Source organism: Onthophagus taurus, chromosome 8 (genome assembly GCF_036711975.1).
Source record: "Onthophagus taurus isolate NC chromosome 8, IU_Otau_3.0, whole genome shotgun sequence".
Classification (NCBI taxonomy): domain Eukaryota; kingdom Metazoa; phylum Arthropoda; class Insecta; order Coleoptera; family Scarabaeidae; genus Onthophagus; species Onthophagus taurus.
Window position 1 is genome coordinate 15,961,177 of NC_091973.1, and position 14,732 is coordinate 15,975,908.

At 34.5% G+C, this 14,732-nt stretch overlaps 1 long non-coding RNA gene across 1 annotated transcript; it reads left to right on the forward strand.

Annotated features, from left to right (window-relative positions):
• The first annotated feature begins 2,875 nt into the window (after nucleotides 1–2,875).
• Nucleotides 2,876–6,654, forward strand: LOC111428980 (uncharacterized). Its single transcript, XR_011641353.1, has 8 exons — nucleotides 2,876–3,317; nucleotides 3,507–4,070; nucleotides 4,129–4,306; nucleotides 4,373–4,742; nucleotides 4,824–5,499; nucleotides 5,558–5,865; nucleotides 5,932–6,320; nucleotides 6,384–6,654. It is a non-coding gene; the product is annotated as an uncharacterized lncRNA (long non-coding RNA).
• Nucleotides 6,655–14,732: the final 8,078 nt, after the last annotated feature.

Sequence of the window (14,732 nt, forward strand, 5' to 3'; positions counted from 1 at the left end):
CATAGAGATAGAAGTTTTAATAGAGAAAGGAATTTTAGTAGAAACAGAAATGATGATAAAAGTCAGGAAGGACAGAAGAAAAATTCTGATATAATTTGTTACAGATGTTTGGAAAAAGATCATTTTGCAAAACACTGCACAGTAAAAAAATGAGAACAATGGAGAACGAAATGGATCATTATAATAATAAAACTAAACCTATATTAGACTATTTAATGTCGCAAAAAACTGAATCAGAGTGTCCTTATATAACAGTATCTATATATTAATGTAACATAAATGGACTCGGCTCTGGGGCAAATGGTGTCATTTTGGGAGAAAAGGGATTGGTACTTATTAAAAAGCTGGGAATAAAAATACACTCAATCAAGAATTTTTCATGTAAATTAGCAAGCGGCGAATGCGTTGACAATATAGATTATATTGAGATTCCAATAAGATTGATGAATAAAGTCCAATTGTTTACTGCGTACATATTTCCCAGTATTAAGCATACTTTAGTACTCGGTACTGCATTTTGGATAAAAATGGGTATAGTGCCTGATTTGAGAAGAGGTGAATGGTATTTTAGTAACACTGAACCTATTACAAACAATATGTGTAACTTATTACAAACGAAAGACGATTTAACAATAGAACAAAGATTTTTATTGAATGAAATGTTTACGGACTATTTTGATGGTGTAAAGAATATACAACTGGGATGTACAAAGCTAACAGCTTAAACGTAATTGTATTTTTAAGAATGTTCATTTTATTAGAGATCTATCGGTTGAAATTCACTGTGAATTATGTGCTGTAAGTGTCATGATGAACAATAATGAGATTACTTATGTGTGTTTGTATAGGTCGACGGAGGGCTGTTTTCGGATATTTCTTGATGCCTTGACGCGGCTGCTGGAGAGCTTAAGGGATCGTAAGTATGTAATTGTGGCTGGTGATTTTAATGTACACTTTGGTAGAAGTGACGCTGCTACAATCGAGGTATGTGATCTCTTTCTGTCCTTCGGCTTTGTGCGAACTATTAATGAACCAACTAGAATAAGTAATTGTATTGATAATATATTTTTGAATTTCGGTTATAATGATTGTACAGCAGGTGTACTTAAGAATAGCAACCTATCAGATCACTACGCTCAGTATCTAAATGTGCCAATGACTATTACATCAGAAATAACGTATGAGAGAAAGATAACTCGCCCAATTACTCGGTACGGTTTGAATATGTATTACAATATACTAAGTAAACACAGCTGGGATGTGTTGCTGTCGGGCGATCGCCTTACGGCTAATGATAAATATGAATTGTTTTCCAACATATCCTGGAAGCTTTCTATGTGGCGTTTCCCTTACGCCGTCAAGTGTCAAGGTCCACTGATGGCAGTGTAAAATGGTTTAACCAGCCATTATCAGACTTGAGGTCTAGGTACAACCTGCTTTGTGAATTGTACACAGGAAAAAATATAGAGTAAAAATCAACTCTAAAACATGGTTCAGATCGGTCCAATTTATTTAGAGTTATTTTTTTGCACTATAAAGTGTAGGTGAATAGATTAAAAATTTACACTAAATAGTGAGAAGATATTGGTGTATATGGTGTTTATTAAATAGTGTAAAATCGTTACTCTATAACAGTGTATTATATGTAATCTAACTAGATTTTGTCGTGACTCTAATTAGACACATTTCTAATCTAATCAGTGTAAAATTAGCACTATAAATTATTAAAGATTCGCTCTAATTTTACTCTATTAATTGACAAAATATCACTAAACAGTGTGTATCTTTCACTTATTAGTGTTAATTTTTAATAGGAAGTAGAGTATTTTTAGGGAAGTTGTACGTTTATAATAAAAATCAAAATTATAAAATATTTGTTTTTACTTTTACTTGTAATATAAGTACTATTATTAAAGCTTAAATTTAAATAAAGTATTATATATTCACAAACGAGTTTTAATTTTTTTTAAATAGAAAAAAACTACTTAGAGGGCTCGGGTGATTGAACTTAATTGAGTTGTTAAATTCAACACTTTTTTTTTATGTAGAATTATATATATCTACTAGATATATTAATATTTTGTTCAACTTTTTATCTCCTAAACTAAAAACAAAACTAATACATTAACAATCGTCCGAGCACTTGAATTATAACAATAACAACTGTGAGTTCTAATGTCTATTTAAAAACAAAACAATATTTGGGCACAATAAATAATTCATTGCTTATATGTGACATATGTGCATTGTAAGGTTCTCTATAAAGTAATACGTTTACATGAATTAGATCGAAATCTTCCGTTGGAAGAATTTTAAAAGCATTAAGTTTATTCACGAACATCAGTGTTTTCATTTTTTTTGTTATAAAGAAAACATTACATCTTGTGCGCTCTAATTATAGGTGACAATAACAGCGGAGGTGCTGGTTTCAAAAATTAGCAATAATAAAAAAAAAACAAGATGATTGTAATAAAAAAATATAATTCTTAATTAAAAAAAATTAAATAAAACAAATGATAATTGATTAATTACCTTCTGAAGCGGCGTAGCGATGCGGTAGAGAACTAAACTGAATTTTTGGCGGATGCGTAGTATTCAAATACGGGTCAACTGAGCTGAGTCGTAATACGTAATAAAATTAAAAGCGGAGTGCGTTAAGGGTGCGCATGCGGACCAAGCGGGTAAAACTCACACTGAGCGGGGGCGAATGTCGCACATACGCACTAAAAATATAAGCGGAGCGAACAAACACCCGCCAAAAACGAATGTTTTTAACAACAAGGAAAAGTAACTAAACATAAATTGTGCCGCGAATAACAGTAAATGTACAAGCAACTTAAAACATGAAACAAAATAAAAATCAACAATATTCAATTGGCAACGGACAAAGTTGCGAAACAGGTCGCTGTAATCGACCATGCGCGGTCTTAACCGTTACGACGCGGATGACACCATCTCGCCCAGGAAAACATTCCTCAACGCGGCCAAACTTCCATGTCAAGGGCGGAAAACATTCATTTCGAATGATTACAAGTGTTCCAGGTGAGATATTGTTGTACGTTTTATTCCATTTTGCCCTTTGCTGGATGGTATGAAGATACTCTTGACTCCACCTCATCCAGAAATGCTGGACCATTTTTTGAAGCAATTCCCAGCGCGACAATCGGTTGGACGGCGTATCCTGGAAATCTTTACAGGGAATTTCAGTATTTAGCGGTGTTAATACGAGGAAATGGCCAGGAGTGAGAGCTTGACAGTCAATCGGATCCGAACTGAGAGGACAAAGCGGACGAGAATTGAGGACGGATTCTATTTGGGTAAGTACGGTATAAAATTCTTCGAATGTTAAGATTTGGTTACCCACAACCCTTTTTAAATGGGTTTTTACTGATTTAACTCCAGCCTCCGTCAAACCATTAAAATTAGGTGCAGCCGGAGGGTTGAACAGCCACTCAATACCAAGTCGTCCACCCGCCTGTTGTGCAATCTGTAGCATTTGATTGTAGGCGCCTACGAAATTAGTTCCCCTGTCGGAAAATATTCTGATACATCTTCCTCGACGTGCCACGAAGCGCCTAAATGCAGCCAAAAATGCATCGGAAGACAAATCAGTCACCAATTCCAAGTGCACCGCCTTTGTGACGGCACAAACGAAGATGCATAGGTAGGATTTAAAGGCTTTGGCTCCTCGATGTTTCCGTACTGTGGTTGTGAAAGGTCCAGCAAATCAATGCCCACCGTAGTAAATGCCTTCATCTGATTCACTCGAAAAGCTGGCAAATCGGCCATAATTGGTGTATAGGATTTTGGATTGTTTCTAAAACAATTAATACATCGCGATAATACTTTATAAATTGTGTTTCTGGGCGATAAAATCCAAAATTGGTTGGCAATAATGGCTGATAGTGTACGAAACCCTGGATGTAAATGTTGACGATGCAATTCTTCGACGATCAATTCACTCATTCGATGCTTGCCGGGTAAAAGAATTGGATGTTTAGTGTCGAAGCCGAGTTCCGAGTTCCGAAGACGTCCACCCACTCTTAGCAATTTCTCCCGGCTTATGAAAGGTGCGAGTTTTCTATATTGTTTTGCAGGCAGCTTATTATTTTTTATTTGTTGGTATAGTTCAGAAAAGTACTCCTTTTGGACTTCACGTGCGATTGTGTGTAAAGCCTGTTGCTTTTCGAAAATGGAAAGAGCTTGGTGATAATGTTTGTTCTGTTTCCGACACCCTGAAACAAATCTCAAAACATATGCGGTTATATTTTTAATTTTATTCAAAGATGAAAAGCGATTGAGTAAGGTAATTAGAAAGTTATCAGGTTTTTTTGTTACGTGAGTCACAGTTTGTTGTTTTTCTTCGGATAAGGCCCCATTGTTGCATGTAATGGTCCGTCTGGATGGCCAGTTCGATGATGAGAGTGACAACCAATCAGGTCCCTGCCACCACAGCCTGCACTGAACCAAATCGGCGGGAAGAAGCCCTCGCGAACCTGGATCGGCAGGGTTTTCGTGCGATGGTACATGATGCCAACAATCTCTGGGGATGATGTCCTGAATGTGGCCTATCCGATTGGCAACAAAAGTCTTCCAGCGGTGCGGAGCTGAATCAAGCCAATTCAGCACTATCATGGAATCACACCAGGCGAAGATCTTCGGTTTAAGGAATGATGGGAAGCTTGACATCAGGAATCTTGCTAAATCCACTAACAGGACAGCACCACACAACTCCAGCCGAGGTATAGAAATAACCTTTAGCGGGGCAACCCTAGACTTAGCATAGACAAAATTCAGTTTAATAGTATTGTCAAATAAAACAGTACGCAGATACGCCACCGCACAGTAGCCCACTGAAGAGGCGTCCGAGAAGAGATGAAGTTCCACAGTTTCACTTGATGATGGTTGTATTTGTCGTGGAATCTTCAATTTTGACAGAAGTGGCAGCTGCATTTTATATTGATGCCAATAATTCTGGATTTCCTGAGATGGAAGATCATCCCAATTTAATCTCTCCAGCCAAAGCTTCTGAATAAGATGTTTAGCGGCGAGAATGCAAGGAGTAATTAGCCCCATTGGATCATAAATACAAGCTATGCTTGATAATATAGCTCTCTTGCTACATGGTGTCTCTTGAGGAATGTAGGAAAACCCAAAGGCGTCGGCCTGAGGATCCCAATGGAGACCCAACACCTTTATGAAACCATCCTCCTTTTGATCCAATGATACAGCAACCCCATCCTTGCAGCCGTTGATTGATTTGTATAATTCTGGCGAGTTACTTGCCCACTTCGCGAGCTCAAAACCTCCCAATGATAATAATTTTATAATTTGCTGTTGCAGACTTAACGCGTGTTGTACCGAGAAACTGCCGGTTACGATGTCGTCAACATACATGTCGTTCAAAACCACTCGCGATGCTTCCGGAAACTGCTCCGAGTAAATTGTAGCAAATTCTCTTACCGCCCGCAGTGCCAGGAATGGAGAAGAAGAAACCCCGTATGTGACCGTGTTCAACCGATATTCAAGTAGCTCATTAGTTTTGTAATCCTTCCAGATAATTCTTTGAAAATCGCGCTGATGAGGCACAATTAATATTTGGCGGTACATTTGTTTGATATCACAAATGAATACAATAGGAAAACAGCGAAAATTAATGAGAATGGAAACGAGATCGCGCTGCAGTTTGGGACCGGTAAGCAGAATGTCGTTTAAAGATTTCCCAGAGGAAGTCTTGGCGGAAGCATCAAAGACAACTCGGAGTTTGGAAGAGTTAGGATTCATAACATAATGATGCGGGATGTAATATGCGGTAGTATTAGAATAATCTGTCTTGGGAACAGGAGACATGTGGCCCGTTGACAGGTAATCTTCCATAAATTGCTTATATTTCTCAAATATATCAGAATCTTTGATTAATCTCTTTTCTAGAGATAAAAATCTATGAAGAGCTTGGGAATAAGATTCACCCAATTCCAAATCTGTTGCCCTGAAAGGCAACATGACCATGAATCGACCAGTCTCAGTACGTTGGTACGTGGATTTGAACCGATCTTCACATTGATTATCCTCCGGTGACCCAGCGATGATCCCCTTCACCTGATCAACCTCCCAAAACTTCTGCATACAGATGTCCAGAGACGGCTTAGTCATTAAAGACGTATTGGACGTTGACGGTGGAAAATCAGTCAGTTTACCCATCACCAACCACCCGAAAACAGATTCCAAAGCGGCTGGCTCATCCATTTTACCTATTTGACGATTTCCAGTTAAAATATATGGCACTAATTCGGACCCCAACAATAAATCAATAGATCCAGGTAATAATTGACTCTTTGTTATGTTGAGATTACGAAGATGAGGATATCTTGACAATTCAATAGGTACTCTTGGTTGCTTGGAACAAATTTTGCTGGTTACGACAGCAGAAAATTTAATCGTAGATTGCATAGAATTACATGGTTTGATGGCACAAATGACACTGCCCTTCTTACATGTCGAATTACACGAGCGAAGTCACTAATTATAGACCGATTAGCATCCTTCCCGTGTTCTCCAAGGTGTATGAGCGAGCGATCTATAATCGAATAATGTCTCACGTAAAAAAATATAATATATTGTATGATAATCAATTTGGATTTCAGGGGGGTAAATGTGCGGAGGATGCAATAATAAAGTTTACGAATGTTTGCATGGATACTTTCGAGAATGGCGAGTATTGTATTTCTTTGTTCTTGGACCTGTCTCGTGCCTTTGACTGTGTATCGCATACTATTCTAATACATAAATTAATAAATATATATCACTTTGATGATCTTTCTATCAGTCTCATTCACTCATATCTAAACGGGAGGACGCAGGTGACAAGAGTTAATAACTCTACATCTGACTCCTTGCCGATAGTGAGAGGGGTACCACAAGGATCAATCTTGGGCTCTCTCTTATTTCTGTTGTTCTTCAATGATTTTGCTTATTACATAAAACCAGGTCTTGATAACTGTGATTGCATCCTATATGCTGATGATGCTACGGTCTTAATAAGAGGTAGAAATCGGGATGATACTGCTAGTGGGGCTGAGATGGCTCTGCCGAGGGCGCGGGACTGGTGCCTTGCGAACGAGCTTTGTCTTAATGAAAATAAAACTGTCACACTTCCGTTCATATTGAGGCAGATTAACGCTCCTTGTCCCGAAGTAACCCAGTTTTTGGGCCTCTACGTCGCCGCTCCTGCGTTGCGTTTTCACGAACATAGTGTGGAGATGGGCAAAAAAGTTAACCGTAATATATTTCACCTAAGGCGGCTTGCAGTAACTGTTACGCCAAAAGTAGTAAAAAGTGCTTATTTTGCATTTGTTCATTCCATACTGTCTTACTCTATACTAGCATGGGGAGCAGCCCCTGAAGCTGCTCACATGTTCGGGCTGCAGCGCAGGGCGGTAAGAATAGTAACGGGTTTAGGTTATCGTGATGATTGCAGAAATGCTTTCATTGCGCAGTCTATACTCACCATTCCATCTCTGTACATCCTTCGCTGCGTGGGATACATCTTGGAGAGCATGAACTCCTTAAGGATGCACGGTGATATTCACCCGTGTGAAACGCGTGGGAGAAAAGACCTTAAAAGACACAATCAGGTCCTATATACATGGGACAAAAATTGTATAATCACCTGCCACATAGTGTGAGAGCTCTTCCAGCGGACGAGTTGCTTGGGAAGTTAAAAATATTCTTGCTAAAGAAGGGATTCTATTCTATACGGGAATTCCTTGAGACCTCCGTAGACCTATTTAGTGCTTGAGATTCATTTTCTCTTTTTTTGTATACTGTAATTTTGTGGTTTGTAGGGTCGTTTTATTATATTCTAATTAATTAATTGATATTTTATTGTACTACTGATTGACGAGTGTAAAGAGTGTAAGTTTCTTATTAGCACAATAAAGAGAAAAAAAAAAAAATAACACAACATGAAATTATAACAAAAAGTTTACCAATTAAATCTCGCAATTATCAAGTTATATGCAGAAAAAATCGATCAAGAAGTAACAATAATGCTAGATTTGGGAGTCATAGAACGAAGTAATAGTAGCTGGAACTCACCAATTTTGATGGTGCCTAAAGATAAAAACAATTATAGATTTTGCGTGGATTTTCGTAAATGAAATGCTGTAACCGAAAAAAGTGCATACCCTTTACCAAATATAAATACGATACTGAATCAGTTAGGAAATTGTAAATATCTCAGTAGCCTTGATATAACTATTGGCAAATTAATCTAAAACCAGAAAGTAAAAAATATACCGCATTTTCTATGCCAGGGCGGGGTTTATTTCAATTTGTGAGAATGCCCTTCGGCTTGACAAATGCGCCTAGTACCTTTCAATCTTTGATTGATGAGATTTTTGGTCCTGAACTGGAACCTTACTTATTTATACAGGGTGGTCCGTTACTAATGGGACACAGAGCAACAGTGAATTCCTTACATATAATTATTACGATTTAACCCAATTTATCTTAGTCCAATTGTTAATAATAACGAAGATACAGATGGTTAAAGTTAATACTTTATTTTCGTTTTTCTTTAATAATTTCGTTGTCTCTTACATTACGAACATGAAAATTGGTACATTAGTATTTTTTAGACGATAAATAATAAATTGGTATTAGTTTTGATTTCTTTTTCAGATGGCGTTGTCTACCTTAAAAAACCACCCTTAAAGCAGTCATATCTTTTTCATCGTTAAAATTTTTACAACTCACATAACATAAAACAGTTTCTCAGACATTTTTACATAAATTTGGTATACCTATCAATATTCTCTAAAGTTCTCCGTTCCCGAGATAATCACTGTTTAAGCGCACATTGCAAAATTTCACTATGCTCAATAAACATTAGTTGGCGGTGAAAAAGTCTTTATTTACAATTGGACTAAGATAAATTGGGTTAAATCGTAAAATTATTACGATTTAATTCAATTTATCTTAGTCCAATTGTTAATAATAACGAAGATAGAGTTGGTTAAAGTTAATACTTTAATTTCGTTGTTTTTTTAATAATTTCGCTTTTTCTTAAATTATGAACATTAAAATTTTTATATTATTACTTTTTAAGATGATAAATGATAAATTAGTATAGTTCTGATCTATCTTTCAGATATAATTTAACTATCCACAAACATAAGTTGATGTTACAAAAATATTAACATAATTACTATATTAAAAATCGATTTTAATAACGACTATAATTTATTTAAACATTTTAATAATAATAACATCGAACAAAAAGAGGAAACAATAATAACAATTAAAATGAACTGCATTAGAGTAAGTGTTCAAAGTGACCACCGTTAGCTTCAATGCATTTTCCAATCCGTTTAGAAAATGATCTTCTTATGTTAAATAATATTTGTTCATTCCTAATGATATCCACTGCCTTTACAATTTTTTGCCACAGTTCCTCACGAGTTTCAGGATTGTCTTTGTAAACAAGGGATTTTACAAATCCCCATACGCAAAAATCCATAGGATTACAATCGGGACTTCGTGGTGGCCAAGTGTAATGACTACCTCGGCCAATCCATCTTCGTGGAAAATTCATATCGAGATAATCTCGCACTTGCCTGGAAAAATGGGGTGGTGCTCCATCTTGCATAAACCACATGACAGTCCAAATATTTAATGGTAACTCAGCCAACATATCGTCTACTTGGTTTTGCAAAAACTGTAAATAATTGTGGCCGTTCAAATTATTTGGTAATTCCCGCGGACCCAACACATAATTTCCAATTATTCCACACCAAACATTTATTTTAAATTCATGTTGAAAATGCCGTTGCCGTGTCATGTGTGGGTTTTCAGTTTCCCAAACATGATAATTTTTAAAATTAAAAACCCCACTACGAGTGAATGTCGCCTCGTCAGTAAATAAAATGTTGGCAATAAACGATGGGTCAGAATTTTGCCGATTTTTGATAAAATTAGCAAATTCTAACCGAACTCTTAAATCAGTAGGCAGTAAGGCGTGTACAGGTACAAAATGGTATGGATACAGTCTTTCTTTTTTTAATATTCGTAGAATTGACGACTTGCTTAACCCGGTTGCAGTTGACAAACGTCTAGAGCTAACTTTTGGGTTGTTACTAACTCGTACTAAAACTTCATCTTCTTCATCAACGGAAATCTTTTTTGGACGACCTGTATTTCGTTTAGGACGAAATGAACCAGTCTCACCTAAGCGGTCATACAAATTTTTAAATAACTTGTGATTTGGTTGTCTTCTGTTGGGGTATTTTAATAAATATCTTCTGCACGCTTCCCTTCCATTAAACTTTTCTTGAGCGTATATGCACACCATATCACGCATTTCCGTGTTAGAAAAAAAATTATGCCGGGGCATTATTTCAAAGTAACAAATACATTGATTACAATAATACTGAGCGTAAAATGAAACTGAATGTCAAACTGATTGTCTAGTGTTTGACTAAATAAAAACTTTGTCAACGCCAACTGATGTTACTGAGATATTAAATTTTGCAAAGTGCCCTTAAACAGTGAATATCTCGGGAACGGAGAACTTTAGAGAATATTGATAGGTATACCAAATTTATGTAAAAATGTCTGAGAAACTGTTTTATGTTATGTGAGTTGTAAAAATTTTAACGATGAAAAAGATATGACTACTTTAAGGGTGGTTTTTTAAGGTAGACAGCGCCATCTGAAAGATAAATCAAAACTAACACCAAATTATTATTTATTGTATTAAAGAATGATAATGTACCAATTTTCATGTTCATAATGTAAGAGACAACGAAATTATTAAAGAAAAACGAAAATAAAGTATTAACTTTAACCATCTGTATCTTCGTTGTTATTAACAATTGGACTAACATAAATTGGGTTAAATCGTAATAATTTAATGTAAGGAATTCACTGTTGCTCTGTGTCCCATTAGTAATGGACCACCCTGTATATTTCGATGACATAATTTGCACATCAACGTTTGAAAAACATATAGAAATACTTCAAGAGATTTTCAGTCGCCTAAGACAAGCAAATTTAACACTGAATAAAGAAAAATGTAGATTCTGTAGGAACGAACTTAAAATTTTAGGTTACATAGTAAATAGAAATGGGTTAAACGTTGATCCTGAAAAAGTAAGCGCTGTAATTAATATGCCAACACCAAAAACCCCAAAACAAGTTAAAACATTATTAGGAATGGTATCATGGTACAGAAGGTTTATACCAAATTTATCTCCAATAGCTGCTCCATTAACACACTTAATAAAAAAGAATATTAAATTTAAATGTGAACTGTGAACAATCTTTCTAAACAATCAAGAATACCTTAGTAAGCGCACCAATACTTTCACATCCAAATTTTAATTATGAATTTATTTTACAATGTGATGCATGTTCATATGGGTTAGGAGCGGTACTCACTCAAAAATATAACAATGAAGAATACCTTATCTGTTATTTATCACGAGCTTTGACAAAAAACGAAATCAAGTATTTAGTAACAGAAAAAGAGTTACTTTCAGTTATTTGGAGTACAGAAAGGAGGTTACGATGTTATTTGGAACATTATATCGTAATTACAGACCACCATAGTCTTGTGTGACTAAATAACTTAAAAAATCCTAATGGTACGCTTAGTAGATGGACTTTGAGACTTCAACAGTTTGACTTTGATATTATTCATAGACCTGAAAAAATTCATGTTGTACCTGATTGTCTTAGCCGAGCCATATCAGAAGATAGTTTAGGAAGTAACAACAATAATAGATTCACATTATCTAATACCTTTATGGTTGACGATGGGAAAGACCCTTGGTATGACAAAATGTGTAATAGAATCAGTATAAATCCTTTACATTTTCCAAAATGGCGTTTGCATGACAACAAAGTATACAAGCATCTAAAAGATAATGAATTCAATAATAGCACAGAAAATTGGAAATTAGTAATAAAAAAGTCACACAGGAAAGACATTTTAAAATCATTTCATTGCGAACCTACAGTAGGACATTTAGGCATGTATAAAACTTATAATAGAATTCTATCAAATTTTTATTGGCCAGCTTTGAAGAGTGACGTATATCGTTTTGTAAAAAAATGTAAAGTATGTTGTGAACAAAAACCTGAACAACAAATTAAACCCGGAGAAATGAGAGAAAAATGTCTTCATATTTAGAAACCAATCAAAAGAAATGGGATGAAAACTTAAATGAATTATGTTGTGCATATAACACTGCTAAAAACGAAGTAACCCTGAATACTCCTTACTTTGTAAATTATGGTACGGAAATGGTACTTCATGGCTCAACATATTGTAACGGTCTGATTGTTTGGTAGGTCTTTAATGTATTGTTTTGGTGTAAATTTGTTTTGTGTTGTCAAAGAAGGAAGATTTTGGGTTGCATAATACGCGTAACGTAATATGTTTATTTTTATTGATTATTAATACATTTGTTTGTATTTTTTTTTTAGCAGCGTACTTCTAGAACTTCCTTAATTTTCCAATTTTATATTCCTCTTATTTGTAATTTCAATTCTCTTTCCTATTTTCTTTTTATTTCTTTTATTCAAATTTTGTTTATGCGCAAGTTCAGTTTTTTATACAACGAGAGTATTTTTACAGCTCTTCAGAGACTATTCTCGCTCTCTTTAAAACCAGCTTTGATACGTGCCACACCTGTGAGTTTCGGAAATTTTTGGTGATAGCCATTTTGGTAATCTAAAATTATTTGGGTTGAAATTTCCATTTTCCTTATTTGGAGGATTTATCACTTGTGTGCGAAATAGTTTGGGAATTGATTATTTCATTCCTATTTACGGTTTATCCGGATTTTCTTCGTATCATATTTAAAAACAAAATTTTTATCCTGGTTAAGGCCTCGAAGATCTGAGGTAAGACTTTTCTTTTAATCCTTAATTTACAACTCTTTAACAATCTTTGCGTTATTTAACAAAATTCCTTTTTTTCCTTTTTCTTCTCCCTTCTTTTACATTTCTATTTTTTTTTCCTAATTCTCTTTATTTTCGCTTTAGGCCTTTTGTATTGGAGAGCATTTTCTTTGGTTTATTTGTATTTCCTGTTGAGAGAAAACAAATTATTAAATTTTGTATTGGAAGTCAATTTTTGGAGTCCAATAATGGAGTATATCTTTCATCAATATCCTTTTCTAAGTTCTGGAAGGCGTTACTGAGGAAGAAGACTTACTGGATTAGGTTCATCACAGTCAAGGTCAGATAAAAATCTAAAATAAAATAAAAAATTAGAACTTAACAGTATTGTATATAATTCAGTTACTTTTTTTTGTACTTACCGTTTTTTTTTGATCTATTGAATTAATTAGTTTTTTTGTTTTACCAAAAGTAATTGTTTGATCATTTTTGATTTCGGTTTTATTATTTTTTATTACCACGGCTTTACTTTGAGCTCAAATATCGTGCGGGTTCAATTTAGGGATTTTCTTTTTAGGTTTTTTTTTGTCTTATTTTCATTCATTGTTATCACTAATGATATTATTTTTTTTAATTTTAATTATTTATTCTAAATTTAATTTTTTTCTATTTTTTTTTGTTGCTTTTCGTTCTTTGGGTATTATCCCAAATAAATATTATTGCAACTCAAATCGACTTCGACTTATTTTTGTTGTTGTATTTGTTATTTTTGTCATTTGTTTACAACACTCACTTTACCAACTTCACGTCACAGTTCGTGGACAATACGGAAGCAACTGTGTGGCGCCTTAAAGAAATTCTACCCAACCCAATCTCCAATTGAGCTAGGCGAGGACCCGTGTTGTGTTTGATGTTGTAAATGTGTTGGTTATTATATGTATTTTTTTGTTGTCGTAATTAAGGTGTGACAATATAAATTATTACGTGAAAAAATTTGTTAAATGAAGACAATACACAGAATAGAGATAATATTTTATAAAAAGTAGATAAATTAAATCAATTGAGAAAATTTGTGGAAGATAAATTAAAAATTGCTCATGAAAAGACTAAACATCACTATAATTTAAGACACAGACCAATAACATATAAAGTAGGAGATAAAGTATGGAAGAGAGAGTATAGTTTATCAGACGCAAGTAAATCATTCTCAGCTAAATTAGGAAAAAATATAGTAGTCCTTATAAAGTAAGAAAAAGTTAGGTATAAACACGTATGAATTAGAAAATAAAGACGGTAAAAAATTAGGATCGTGGAATGTAAAAGATTTAAGAGCGGATTGTACAGAACTGTAAGTAGAATTAAATTAGAATTTAACATATATTACTGCATACAAAAAAAATTTTTTTCTGGGAGAAAGAGTTATTACGGTTTATTTTCTTAGTTTTATTTATTATCGATATATTTATTTATTATAACTGATGAGGTATTTTTTTAATTTTATTGTTTTATTTTTTCGCGATTTCCCTCAATGGTTATTTTTAAGAGTTGATCGATATTCAACATGTGTTCACGGGATTTATATTTTTCGGCGAGATAACGGGTTTTTTATTTGATCGTTCAACTTGTGGGAGGAAGAAAGTTTAGTCTCTGACTGAAAAGCAGTCCGGACGTTCCTAGAAGTAAAATTGGAAGAGATTTCCATTTGGCGTCTTTAAACAAATTGGATAATTGGTGGACGGATAATTTAATTAGGAAGGAATCCATAGAGATTGAAGAGTAGATCTTAGTATCTATTTTTCTTTTTCGTTAATTCGGATTGCTCCTTT